This window comes from Myotis brandtii, unplaced genomic scaffold, assembly GCF_000412655.1.
Source record: "Myotis brandtii unplaced genomic scaffold, ASM41265v1 scaffold220, whole genome shotgun sequence".
Classification (NCBI taxonomy): domain Eukaryota; kingdom Metazoa; phylum Chordata; class Mammalia; order Chiroptera; family Vespertilionidae; genus Myotis; species Myotis brandtii.
In genome coordinates, this window is record NW_005358250.1 from 1,057,781 (window position 1) to 1,072,401 (window position 14,621).

The window sequence follows — 14,621 nt, forward strand, 5'->3', positions numbered from 1 at the left end:
CTGAACAAGTGTTTGTCCTCAGGGGCCCTGCTCCCTTCCCTGGGGAACTCAATATAGAATAACTCCCGGAGGGACAGAGGAAAAGTTCAGCCCTTTGCAAGAACAGGATTTGTGCTATCTTGGAGCCACTTTTATCAACTGGTGATTGAAGGAGGCAGATTGGTCTTCTGCAGGTTACATTTTGTTTTATTAATTGATGTCCAGCAGCTCTAGAATTTTCTTAATTTAGGTGGGGTACAGTTGTTAGGCCATCAACTCTCTAGCTGCATTTGTCTTCCATTAATCACACTGAAATTCAGTTTCTAAAATAGATTTTTCAAATACATCTCCCCCTCCACTCTTCTCTCCCCCTTCCCTTTGTTTAAAAAATATATATTTAATAAATGCCTATTCCATACCAGGTATTATGTTGACTGCTAGGAATGGGTTGATGAATAAGTTGTTGTTTTTAGGAATCTAGTAGGGTGGAATCATAAATGCTCTGATAGAAGAGCACTAAGTCAGACCTGGATGTGGAGGGGTAAATTAGAAATGGTTTCCTGGAATTGGTGACATCTTAGCAGAGTTTTGAAGGGAAGTGGGAAGTACCTAGACAAAAAAAGGGAGTTGGGGGATGGGGAAATCCATTCTAGCCAGAGGCTTAAAGATACATTAAAAATTTTAGGAATAGTCTGCATAGTTGAAAAAGGGGACCTATTTGGGGAATTCTAGAAGATGGAGTTAGAGAAGTAGGTAGGAGATAAATAATTATGAATCGTAGGTTTAAATAAGAACTTTCAAGCACTTCTTGAAAGGTTCAGAGAGCCATTGTTGGATTTTACTCAGAGATTAACTTGATACATGAATAGAAAATGGATTTGAGGAAGGCAAGATTGGAAGCAGGGAATCTGCTAGAGATTACTGCTGAAATTTGGGGAAGAAATGGATGAGAACCTAAATTAAGATAGCTAAGAAATTAAGAGGAAAGGATAGATTCAAGAATCATCAAAACACTACTTAAGATAGTTTTGGACTTGGAGCCTAATTTGATGAAGTAAATGACAGACAGAGATAAACTTTCAAATATTCAGTTTGATTATTTGAATCTTTAATGGGATCATTTACTGAGGATACAGAAATGAGATCTGATTTCAGGAAATAGAGATTTCAGATTTTGGCATGTGGAAGTTGAGATTCTCATTGGTTATCCAAGAAGAAATGTCCATTAGGGGGAAAAAAAAGTTAAGCCCTTTGGCTGCTGCTGCCATGGGCTGTGTTGTTGTTGGGTGTGGGTGTTGGGGTCAGGAGCGGTTAGAAGCCAGAGGGGGCGGACTGGCAGAGAGGGCTCATTCCACACTCATTCCCTGAGTGAGCCGCACGCTTCGGAAGTATCACATTAAAGGGGTGACTCACACACTGACTCAAAGAGAGGAGGCTGCAGGGTTGTAAATCAGAGGATGGCTTTTATTTGCCAGAACTCTACAGTAAAGAACAACTCCATGTGCCACTTAACAAAAGGAGAGTGGGAAGGAGGAAGGCGGGAGAGGCAGGCCGCGGGGCTCACAGAGTCATCGTGAGGGGGTGACGGGCAGGATGTTTTCAGGACACTCTCTCCAGTCACTGGGCTACTCTGTTCCTCAACATGCACATGCGCACCCCCCCACACACACACGCATGCACACACGCATGATCAGCGTTCCCCCGACCTTCCTGAGAAGGCTGGGTCATGAGAATAATAGCACGAGGACAGCTAGGGATGGAGGAGACCTCAAAGTCATCTACTTTATCCCCTTTTTATGAGTATAGCAGGCGGCTTTGCTGGAGATGACATTTATGGGTGTTCTTCAGAATAAAGGGCCCAGTGAGGGCAGAGCCCCCTTAGAAAGGTGGGGAAGCTAAGGCCCCCTAGAATCAATGAATGTCCCTGTCCTTGCCTTGGTCAGTCAGGTCAATGGCCAAGGCCAAGATCATAGGAGGAAGCTCCTCCTCAAAGAGGTGCAGGGCAGGGCAAGTAGCCCAGTATCCGGGGAAGGATATAGAATCTGAACCTTTGGGCTTCCAGGGCTTAAACGTAAAACAGCTGCCTGGCTCTGGGGGACCATGTAGAAAAGGAAGGATGGGCCTTCTGCTCCTGCAAAGGCAGAGAGACATGTGACCAAGTCAGGCTGAGTTGCTCCGGGCAACCTGCAGGCTGGAGAGGCAGCTGTGTTTCCAGAGAGCATCACTCAGGGGAAGCCCAGGACCCTGCCCCCTTGGGGCTGCTCCAGGCGCCTGGGCTACACTGCCCGAGATGGAAGCCACTAACCACCTGTGGGCAATGAAATGTGGCTAGTCCACCTTGAGATTTGCTGCCAGGGTGAAATACACACTGGATGGTGAAGACAGAGTATAAAAAGAAATGTCTAATATGCTGTAAGTTATTTTATACTAATTACATGGCGAAAAGATAACAGTACGCTGTGTTAAAGAACATGTATTATTAAAGTTCATTTCAACTCTTTCTTTGGACACTTGTTAATTCGTGACCTGAAAAATGTAAGCTACACGTGATTCACATTTGTGGCTTCATCACGCTTCAGTCGGGCGGCGCTGACTCAGAACAGGGAGAGCGGCTGCTCCTGGCTTTCTGCTCTTATGCCTCGGTGGGTGGGGGCTTCCATGTACCCACTCTGGGGTGTCCCGGGGGCACAGCAGCAACGCCCCAATCCGAGAAGGGTTAGGTCAGGCCAGCTGGTTACATAAGTAATGGGACAGAGAACCAAGTGTTTCCATAACTTGCTCAAGCAAATGAATAAGATCTTGGCTTAGGATCAAACCTCGTAAATTCTAGTGTAATCTTACTATCACACCCCAGTTTAAGTAGAAAACATTCTTTTAAAATTATGAGTCATAATTATTGTTTCCAGGGTGCCCCAAAACGTGGTCCTGTTTTGGGAGTGTAAGTTCTTAGATTTCTTTTTTCTGGCAGGTAACTCAATAATATCTATCAAAACCTGTAGCCCAAATCACACTGGGCCTCAATGCCTGTCTCAGCACGGAGACACATCTGAAAAAAAAAAAACACAAATTGTCTTTGCCCGAGTTTTGAAAATTATGATTAATTCTTGACTGAGGTCTCCCAAGGAGGTAGCAAAGGGAAATTGCCTGTACAAGTCACAGGCAAGCTTCCTAAACATCCTCAGCCATCGTTCTTTCCTCTACAAGTGTCACTCCACAGACCGCTGTCCCCTCCTCAAACTTGCCCTGACCTCCTTCTTCAGTCCCCTCTCCTCTCTGGCTAAGCTCTTCTCAGCCCACCTTCCCTGTGGCATCTCCCTCTTCTTGCCGCACCCCCAGGCCCTCCTTCTGCATAAGGATCAGTTCAGCTTCTCTCGCTGCTTTCCGTTCTCTTCTCTGCCCATCAGCCCATGAGCTCAAGAGGCCCTCAAGCTGACGGAGTGGGCAAGGAATGGGGGAGGGGTCCACATCAGAATTTTACATCCTTTGAGCAAGTCATTCTACTCCTAGGATTCTAGAATAGATGAGTAAAGTAACAGATCAAACATTGGTGTACAAAGGTGCTTGTCAAAGTATTGTTTATCACAGTAAAAAATTCAAAACAACCTGTTTAATCCAACAGGGATTAGTCGTTAAGTGAATAATGAATGACAACTCTATAAAAAAGAATATTAGGAAGATGCTGTAACTTCTGTTTTTGAAAACATTTACTAACGTGCCCATGATAACATTAAACAAGACAAAAAGCAAAAGATAAAGCTGTATATAAACTAGGAGACCATTGTTTCAAGGGATATGTGAACATTAGAAAATGCTTCTCTGGTGTCCCTGACTCCATGCTTTCTGCAGCCTCCCTCGGTCAGTGAAACCAGGGGAGATCACTGAAAAGCAAAGATCAGGTGACCCAAGGTGCTCCTTCCTTTTCTTTGGCCTGTGATGAGAAGAGGGGGTAACATGGAGTCCCTGAATCAGCCCCCAATGTCCTAGGGGCTCCCACCAGCACTGAGGAGGAGCAAGGAGAGCACCTGGCCCCATTCCAAAGACATCGCCTTTGCCACATGTGCCAGGGAGTCAACGCCCAGAACAAGGAGGCACAAGACCTGGCTTCGCCATCAAGAGCATTCCCTGCACGAAGACACACAGCGGAAGGAGAAGGCAGGTGACCTAGGATCAAAGGCAGGCTCAGGTACCAGATGGGGGCTCGGGCAAGTTCCTATCACACCAAGCCCCAGGTGTTCATCTGTGAAATGAGGTTACTAACATCCACCTCATAAAAGTGTTGGAACATGCGGTGAGAAAGGAGGTGGGAGAGCCTGCAGGCTCTGGCCAGGCTGCCTTTGTGTGAGTCCTGGCTCCTTGGCTAGAAAATGAGGGTAATGATGATACTTGTATCTACTCTACAGGTTTGTTGAGAAAAATTAGAGGAGTTGATACAAATAAAATATGGGGGAAATGCCTGGCACACATTAAGCACTCAGTGAACGTGCATTTCCTCTCTCCCTCTCATCATTCCAGAGGCCCCTTCTTACTCCATCCTCTGCTCAGGACCCCTTGCCTTCCAGCTGCTCATTTAACCCTCAGCAGTTCCTACTTTACATTTCAGAGCCCGCTTCCAGTTGCCTGCTATCACTCTAGACCAGCCGTGGGCAAACTACGGCCGCGGGCCGGATCCGGCCCATTTGAAATGAATAAAACTGAAAAAAAAAAAAAAGACCGTACCCTTTTATGTAATGATGTTTACTTTGAATTTATATTAGTTCACACAAACACTCCATCCATGCTTTTGTTCCGGCCCTCCGGTCCAGTTTAAGAACCCATTGTGGCCCTCGAGTCAAAAAGTTTGCCCACCCCTGCTCTAGACCAGGAGTCTGCAAACAAGAGCTCACAGGTCAAATCCAACCTGCCCCCTGTTTTTATAAATAAAGTTTTATTGGAATGTATCTACACAGTCATTCTGGTTGTTTATGGCTGCTTCAGCATTTCAACAGTAGAGTCAAGTCGCTGAGACAGAGACCATATGTCCCACAGAGACTACAACAGTCACTATCTGGCCTCTTACAGGAAAACCTTGCTGACTTCTGCTCTAGACCAACATTTTCCAATAAACAATGAGTGATATTTATAAGTTCCTAGTAGCCACATTAAAAAATGGAAATAGAAACAAGATGAAATAAATTTTAGTAACATATTTCATTTAACTCAATATATTTAAATAATTTCACTGAGTAGTAAATATAAAAAGATCATTAATGAGGTATTAGAAACAATGCTGGCATCTGCCGTGCCCTACAATACAATAGGTTCTTACTTAATGTCATCCATAGATTCTGCAACTTTAAGCAAAACAGTGTGCATTAAAACCAATTTACCATAGGCTAATGGATATAAACAAGAGTTAAGTTCCTATAGCATCAAATCAACATTAGAACAAAGCTATGTTGAACAAAATGATGTTATTTGAGGACCTGCTGAACTACAGTGATATCTTTGATATATTTTTATTGATTTCAGAGAGGAATGGAGAAGGAGAGAAAGATAGAAATATCAGTGATGATAGAATCCTGCATGCCCACGCTGGAGATTGTGCCCACAACCCAGGCATGTACCCTGACTGGGAATCGAACCATGACCTACTGGTTGATAGGTTGACGCTCAACTACTGAGCCATGCCGGCCGGGCACAGTGACATCTTATAGGATGTAAAGGTTAAAATGAACCATGGTATTTCCAATACAATCAAGTGTGTTTGGTGGAAAAATTTCTACACTGCTTTACTTTTAAATTTACATTTAAATAAAAATTAAACAACCAGTTCCTCAGTTGCATGAGTTACATTTTAAGTGACTGCCGTATGGAACAACACAGTCCTGGACAATAACCCCTCCCTACGGACACGCATGCCCCTTCTGCTCACTCTCAGCAGACCACTTTGTACATGCCCCTTTCATCTACACACTGACTTTCAAGCCGGGAGGAAGAGTTTCTGGTGAGGAGCGGAGCCAAGGTGGTACAAGAAAGAAACAAGAAGCAGGCCCCTAGGCCTAGAATGCCCCAGGCCCCCTGGCTGGTTCTGAGCCCCACTGAAGAGAGAGATCACAGACAGAGCCTAGGAACTACTCAAGATGGGCTTCATATGACTTTAGACTAAGCAAGCTGCATGGGCTCAGGAGACAAAGTGCCACCCTATCTCCACCCCACACCCCATTTCTGCCCAGAGTCTGCCTGTGCCTGAGACCTGGAGGCCTTGGAGCCCCTTGGCAAGGTGCGGCCACCACCTGATAGGTAGAGGCAGGGGCGAAGCTTCTCCAGGCAGTTCATGGGAGCAGGAATGGGAGCCAGAGCAGGAAGCAGGAAGAGAACAGACCCTGTGGTGACCACAGCTGATGGGTTGTGGGTATACAGGAGACCCCTGGCAGGACTCCTCCAAATTACTAGAAGGCAGTTTGGGCTGCATCCATATGAGCACAGACCCAGGGAGATGAAGTGGCCATGAAGGCCACCCAGTCAGTACGCCTAGCAGAAGCTGAGGAGCCAGGGGCCCACTGCGGAGGAAGGAGAGGGCCCCAAGCAGGAAGAAGTGGCTGGGCCATTCCCCTCCCAACCCGGAACAAAGCAAAGTGGATCCTGCTGCTCTGATGTGTTCTGGGGCCCAGCCAAGTCCATTTGTCACAGGGAAGCACAGGTGAGTCACCAGGCATCTCACTAGCCATGGTGTCCTGGGATGTGGTCCAGGTAATTAGTGCCCTGGGCACGAGGTTTCTCGATATGGCATCTCATCCAGGGGAGTGAGATTTGGAGGAGCTGAGAATGGTGTAAATCAAGCACATCAAACTCGCAGCCAATGGGCCACATGCCTTGTTTAAATGAGGCATGTGGCCCGCCAGCCACAAGTTTGACATGCTTGGTGTAAATCATTCTGCTAGACAGCTAGCTGCTCCTTCCTCCTCCATCTCTTATTGCTGGGCAGCTGAGCCTGGCTTCTTCCCACTGAAGCAGAACACCACACCCCTTGCCAAACCCCAGGTCTCTTCCTGGCAGGGGGCCTCCCAGCTCCCTGCTCCTCATACCCAGGGAGTTAGCACCACCCTTACACTCCCCATCTGCTCCTCATAGAGCACCCTGCTTTCTCCAGATCACTTCTTAGCTCACAGTGCCACACCTGCAGCAGCAGAACTAACCAGAGAGCTGTGGCACCTCAGACAGAACCAGGACTGTGCTTCCCCAGTGGGAGCAGGTACAGTGGTGGGTTATAAGTTTAATTAAGGTGGATCTAGTGTGACCTTGGGCATGCCATGTAATCGCTCCGTCCTTCAGGCTCATCTATAAAATGGGGATAATAAAACATCTACCTCATAAAGTTATTGCCAAGATAAAATGAGTTCATATCTGTACAATACTTAGGGAAATGCTCAGTTCAACATTTGTAAGTTATTATATTACTAGAGGCCCGGTGCACGAAAGTCATGCACTCGGGGGGGGGGGGTCCCTCAACCCAGCCTGCACCCTCTCGCAGTCTGGGAGCCCTCAGTCTGGGAGCCCTCAGTCGTCAGTCGGACATCCTTAGCGCTGCCGCAGAGCCAGGGGGGGCGCCCACCACCGCCACTGTGCTTGCCAGCCATGAGCCTGGCTTCTGGCTGAGCGCACTAACCACAAGGGGGCAGCTCCTGCATTGAGCATCTGCCCCCTGGTGGTCAGTGCTCATCATAGCAAACAGTCGTTCCACTGTTCAGTCTATTTGCATATTAGCCATTTATTATATAGGATTGCTATGAAGACAAACTTCAGCATTTTATTAATCATTATGAGTTTATTTTAATGTGACTTAGATAAAAGCAAATCAAATCAAATCCATGATTTAACAGACCTTATTATTTAGGCCCAAACTGAGTAAAAAGTAAATAAATAAGTAGATAAATGAAAACATATTTCAAGGAGAATTTTTAAATAAATAGTATGGGGTGTAAATGAGAGTGGCATGAATTGTGAAGGTGGAACCCACAGACTATTTGGAAAATATTGACTTAGTCTGAACTCTCTACTTCTCTGAGGAGAAAATGCTAAACAGGAAGTAAAGGGCTAGAACTCTGGCCACCAGTATAGTCACCAGCTAGGCTGGGACCAGACACATGGTCTCCCAGCCCCCAGCCCGTGCTGCATTCCCCTGTCCTGCTGTCTCAGTCAAAGCCTCCTGTAGGGCTTCATTTGAATAAGTACAAGTTAAAGAAGCTGTGAATACATGGTTTGTCACCAGACAGGATCACACATGACACCCAGGTCAAACCCCAGGTCATATAAGACAAAATAATCCCACCGAGTAAAAGAAACCAGTTTATGACACAGGGTCAGGTATTGTTTCAGACTCCAGGGTCAGAGGTGACTGTTGGACCTGGCTTCTCTGGTTCTGCCACTTCCTAGCTGTGTGACTGTGGACATGTTGCTTAAACTCTCTGTGCTTTCGTTTTCAGATCTTCAAACTGTAAGAGGCAGTATACCGGAGACATAGAAGGTGTTCAGTAAAAGTGAATGTCCTTTTTTCCTTCCTCCAAAAGCAAGACAAGCACCCCTGCCAACGATATGCACCCACTGGCCGTGGAAGAATGCACAGTCAGGGAACCCTACTACAAAACTTTCAGTGGCTCCCTATTTCTTACCACGGCAAGTCTCCAGGCCTCGACAACATGGCCCCTTCCCACCAAGCCAACTTCACTCCCCTGGTTTAATACCCATGCAGCATGTCTCATGCTTCCTCACTGCCCCATGAACAAGGTACATCCCTTCTAACACCAGCACCCTCCCCTGCTTTCTCTCCCTGACATCAGTGTTCTCATTGATCTTCCAAACATCCATGTCTGATTAACTTACCCCCTGAAAGTCTCTGCATGATTCACACTTTCCTGTAGAATAAAGTCCAAACTCCCTACCACTGCATTTACCATATCATATAGCCTAACCCCCCCACCCCCACCAATTCAGAACTCCTTCTAACCCCTTCCCTGTCACCCAGGCATATATATGTACTAGTATACACACATACACACACATACATAGTCCACTTGAGCCAGTCAGATCCACTCTCCAACAGCCCATGCTCCTTCACATCCACACACCTTTGCACCTGCTGCTGTTTCTCCTTGGACCACCCTATTCTCTTTCTTTGATGGCCAAATTCCTTCTGACCTTTTAACACCTTGATAATATGAGGCATTTTGTTTTGAAACTCCCACCTCCCTTCATTTCTTGCAGCTGGGTGACTAAGCCCTGGCCAACACGCTGTAGGTGCAAATCACTGGGTGGAACTACCAAGAAGGCTCTATGACAGGGGCATGTGTAGCTGCACCGTCCTTTCTCTAGTTCCTCTATGTAAAGTGCTGTGATGGCTGGTGCTCTAGTAGCCATCTTGGAACATGAGGATGAACCTTGGAGCCTTCAGGATGGAAGCCATGCTCTGCGGATGGAGTAACTGAAAGAGAGGAAGAGCCTGAGATACTGCTTATGTTGTAGAATTGCCATATACCAAGTCCAGGCTGGCTACCTTGGTTCTTTTATGAGAAAAGTAAAGAACCCCTTATGTGTTTAAGCCACTGTCATTTAAGTCGGTTGTATTATATACAGAAAATCCAAGACAAACATACAAGCCGTTTACTGGTTTGGCTCTCACTCATCTCTCCAGACACACATTTCCCCTCCCTGTTCCCAAACTCCATACTCCAAACCTACTTATTTATTTTTAGTTTCCTCAAGCATCAAGCTTTCCTCAGGCATCAACCCCTCTGCTTCTCCTCAGGGACTCTCCTTGGACAGCCTGGGAACACTTTCTTAGCTTCCCAGCTCCAGCCCCAGGGACACCCCTCACCTTCAGCCTTTCCAGACACTCTCACCACACCCTCGCCAGGCAGAACTGATGGCTCCTGCTGTCCTTTATGCCCCCAAATATCTACTAAGTCACCTGTACCATGCCATCATTTACTTGTCTATCTGCATGCCCCACCCCTACCCTCCCAGATCCTGGGTTGCTTGAGGCAGGAGCCAGGTCCATTCATCTCGGTCTGCGGCACCTGGGCATACATGAAGTTGTTCAGGGAACACTCCCCTGAGAAAGGGTGTCATTCTCTTGGTCCTGGGAGTCTGACCTAGGGGCAGGGGCTGTCCTTAGGGGAAGATGGGGCTCCCATAGGGCAACAGAGCCTGCTCTTGGGCACACTGTACCTGGAAGGCCCCAGGGAATGTCTGCTGGTGAATGAATGGATGTGTAACTCACCTCCCTCCAGCTTCCCTGGTGCTCACAGAAACCTTCTCCAGGGCTCTGACTTCCCCAGCCCGTGGCCTGCCTCTCATCACCTGTCCCTCCCCAGTGCCCTTCCCTGAGTAGGCGCTCATGCCCCACGGCAGGAGGCTCAAGAAGTGAAGGGGCAAACACTCAGCTGCCACCCTGAAACCTGCCCTCAGGCAGCCACCAAGTGCCAAGAGCATGGAAACAACAGCTGCAATGAGACCAGGTGGCAGGAGGGGACAGACAGCCTTGCCGAAGCCACCCCGGTAGGGACCTTCCTCCTGCCATGACTCTGACCTGGCAAAAGGACACCTTTCATTCGATTCAAGTTCATGGGACAGTGAAGCCCAAGGCACCATGGCAGTTCCCCTCAAGCTCATCACATATGCTGAAGTGATCTGGACAGAAAACAGAAAAATGGGAGGACCACCAGGAGATGCACAGTGACTGTAGCTGTGGGTCTTGCCTCTCCGGAGCCCTGCACAGAAGCTGTGTCCTGGAGGGACAGAGAGGTGGGTAGCCAGGAGAGGAGAAGGCTCAGGGAACCCAGATTCTATTTTTGCTGATGTGGATGGCCACCCTATGGCAGGATGACTGGACCGTTCCCGCAGCAGGCTAAAGATCAATGGGAATGGGAGGGAGGAGGATGTCAATTCAACCTAAGGAAGAACTTCCCAAGCATCAGACTGGCCCACAAAGGAGTGGGCTGTCCTGGGCAGCTCCCGCCCAGTGTGCCATGAAATCAGTGGACACACCCAGAATCACAGGCCACGACAGAGACCTCGGGTCCCAGGAACTGGGACCTGCTGCCTTCTGGGGATCCCCAGGACACCCCTGCACCGTCTGTTCCCAGCAATGCCAGAGGACCTTACACCTGGGCCAGCTCTCTGGGCTTCCTCTCCCTCAGCAGGGACGCTCCCTGTCTGCAGAGTGGCCCTTCCAGGGGCCTGAGCCTGGTGCTCTGACTGCTCTCAGGTCCTTCTTCTGACCTGGCCACTCTCGGGTCCTTCACTCCTCTGCCCACTGCTTGGGCTTCACTGTCCCATGATCCTGGTCATGCACAGAGGGGCCGAGAAGCTGCCCTGCTGGTGATGTGCAGCTTGATCTCTTAGTTAAGGTCGTGTCTCCAGGACTGACTGTGAAGTTACTCTTTTCCCTCCCCATCCCCCCTTCTTTGGAAGTGAATCACCACCCTCCAGGGGAGAGGAATTAAGCTCCATGCACTGGAAGGGGCGTAATGCACATATACTCACTGGTATTCTTCTGTAAAGAAGATTCGTCTTCTTCCCTGTTTATTTATTTATTCAATTATTTATGTGCAATGAGTATAGTCATGGGTTCCTCCAGTTATAATTCAATACTATTCTTACTTATTTTATTACTCCAATTGTTTCAGCTTTGCCCACTGAGAGCTCTTTCTAGTTGACCCTGCATCCTTTAGACACACTCTCATCTGTTACTTGTTTTGTTTGTGTTTTTAAGCACTTCCTGACTTTCTAGAACTATAAAATGTTCCAGGCTCAAGCTGTATTTTCCCTGCCCAGCCCTAGAATCAGCCGTTTCTCTGAGGAACAGCTTTATTGGAAAGTGGGCATGTGGAAACGAAGAGTTGGCACTGGGTGTGCCCGTTTTGCAAGAGCGCCATTGCCACTGGGCGGAGCTGGGAAAGGTATGCGTGTGTCCTAACCCATGCATAAACACACACCTATACTTATTTCTTATCTACCTTTCTATACAGACATTAAACATACATCCCGGCCCTGCCACTACCTTTGCCTCCTGACAGATTCTTTCCCTGTAAAAGTAAATGAGAAGATATAGTCTACGACACACAGAAAGCATCCAATCTGCTGTTTGAGTGAATGAGCGAGTGGATGAAGAGGGGCGCTGGGCACATGTTGCGGCCTCTCTCTAGTTCAAAGCCACACTTACTAACCGGGCAGGCAGTTTATACCCTTCCCTGGTCTCAGCATTTTAGCGAGTGGATGAAGAGGGGCGCTGGGCACATGTTGCAGCCTCTCTCTAGTTCAAAGCCACACTCCACACTTACTAACCAGGCAGGCAGTTTATACCCTTCCCTGGTCTCAGCATTTTATATATTCTAAATTGTCTATAATAAACATGTTATCTTATAATTAATAAAAATAAAAAATTTTAAAAAACAACAAAGCAGTATATCCCACACTCTTCCCTACAAGGAGTATTGATCAGCGCTTCCTCGGCTTCGCTGAGGACCGATGTGCTCATGAAGATGAAAACAAGCCACAAGTTCTGGCATAAAGGAGGAACCAGAGGTGTTGGCTTCCACCTCCTCCTTTTCTTTCTGATCCTTCCAGAAGCTGTGCTCTGAAACCAATGAGAAGTCTTCCTCTCCCTTTTCTCCAGGTGTGCGTACAGATGGTCATGGCACAAAGTCACCGTCCAATGACCCCTTTCTTTGTCACCCGGAGGCCTCCTACCTTGTGGTGGAGGTCTCTGTAGGAATATTCTTGAGGCTCATGGAGCACCCACTACCGAAGCCCACACCTGGGCAGGTGTCTGCCAGCCCAGCACAAGGCCTGAGCCAAGGCTCCAGCTCCCCTGCTCATTTAACCAGGGCCCCGCTGCGGTCACTCCCTGAACCTTCGTGACCTGCACTGGCAGCTTCTGTTTTGTGGAACCCTGAGACCACGTGCTGTGAGGAAGCCGGGTCTGGCCTGCTGAGGGCTGAGAGGCCACGTGGGAGAGTGACGTGACCCAGCACCGTGGCCCTAGTCGTGTGAGTCCAGCCCGGCCACCAGGTGACTGCAGCTACGGAAGTCAGCCCAGCCGTGCTCAGCAGGGAACAACCCTGCCAGAATTGTGAGAAATAATACGTTGTTGTCTTAAGCTACTAATTTGGGAAAGTTTGTTAGGCAGCAATAAATAGCAAAAATGGAGCTCACATGTGGCCAGCTATGCAAAAGTAAGGCAGGAGCCCCTTTCACAAAATCTGCAAAGCATTGAGGAATTAGGAACGCACGTGACAAGATGCCTCCTATGCAGAGATGGCAGGCCCAGGGGAAAGAAGATGGGGTTGATCTGGGACCGCTCTTTCCTGCCATTCCCAGTGTTCCTGCCAGGGCCTCCCTTCTCCCTTTCTTCCACATGATCAGGCCCTGGACCATGATGTGGGGAGAACAAACTATCCTATATAATAAAAGCCTAATATGCTAAGTGTCTGGTCGTCTGGTCGGCTGTTCAACCAATCAAAGCGTAATATGCTAATGATATGCTAAGGCCACTCAACCGCTCGCTATGACATGCACTGACCACCAGGGGGCAGATGCTCTGACTGGTAGGTTAGCTTGCTGCTGGGGTCCGGCCAATTGGGACTGAACGAGATGGGCTGGACACACCCTGGAGCCCTCCCGCGGTGCCTTCCCAGCTGGCCAACCTCCTGCATCCCTCCCTGGCCCCAATTGTGCATCAGTGGGGTCCCTCGGCCTGGCTATGCCCTCTCACAATCTAGGAGCCCTCAGGGGATGTCGGAGAGCTGGTTTCTGCCTATGGCAGAACGATCGGTCGCTATGATGCACACTGACCACCAGAGGGCAGACACTCAACACAGGGGCTGCCCTCTGGTTGTCAGTGTGCTCCCACATGGGGAGCGCCACTCAGCCAGAAGCCGGGCTCATGGCTGGAGAGCACAGCAGCGGTGGTGGGAGCCTCTCCCGCCTCTGTGGCAGAGCTAAGGATGTCCAACTGATGGCTTAGGCCCATTCCCTATGGGGAGCGGGCCTAAGACGTCAGTCAGACATTCCCTGAGGGCTCCTGGACTGTGAGAGTGTGCAGGCCAGGCTGAGGCACCCCTCCTGGGTGCACGAATTTCACGCACCAGGCCTCTAGTAATTAATAATATCTTCACACTTAAGGAGCTACAATTACCAAGTAGAGTTAAATAGTCACAAAGAACTTAAAAGCAGGTATGATGAAGGCAGTTCAGAGGAGAGGAGGTGATACTGAAGGCTGATTAGGGTGGAGGAAGAAGAAGATGCTGGGCCCTTGGCAGAGAGTCATCTGCTCTAAGCCACAGAGGGAAGAGATGGGGGAGGATATTACCCAAGGCAGGAGGAGTGGAGGAGACATTGTGGGGAACAAAAGCCCACCCCTCCCCAACCAGGTCATTTTCCCCCTTAAGCTGCTCCCTCTTCTTTCCCCCTCCAAGGTCTCTCAAGGTGATGCCACCTAGGCTGATGGGCTGTTTTACCCTCTACCAGCCCTGGGTTGAGTTAACCTGGAAAACTAATTATTTAAGAAGAGCTCCTAAGACCTGAGAATGCCCCAGGTAGTGGTTCCAGACTGAGGCATTTAAGGACTTACTGCAAAGAATTCATGACAACTTTGAGCCTCTGTT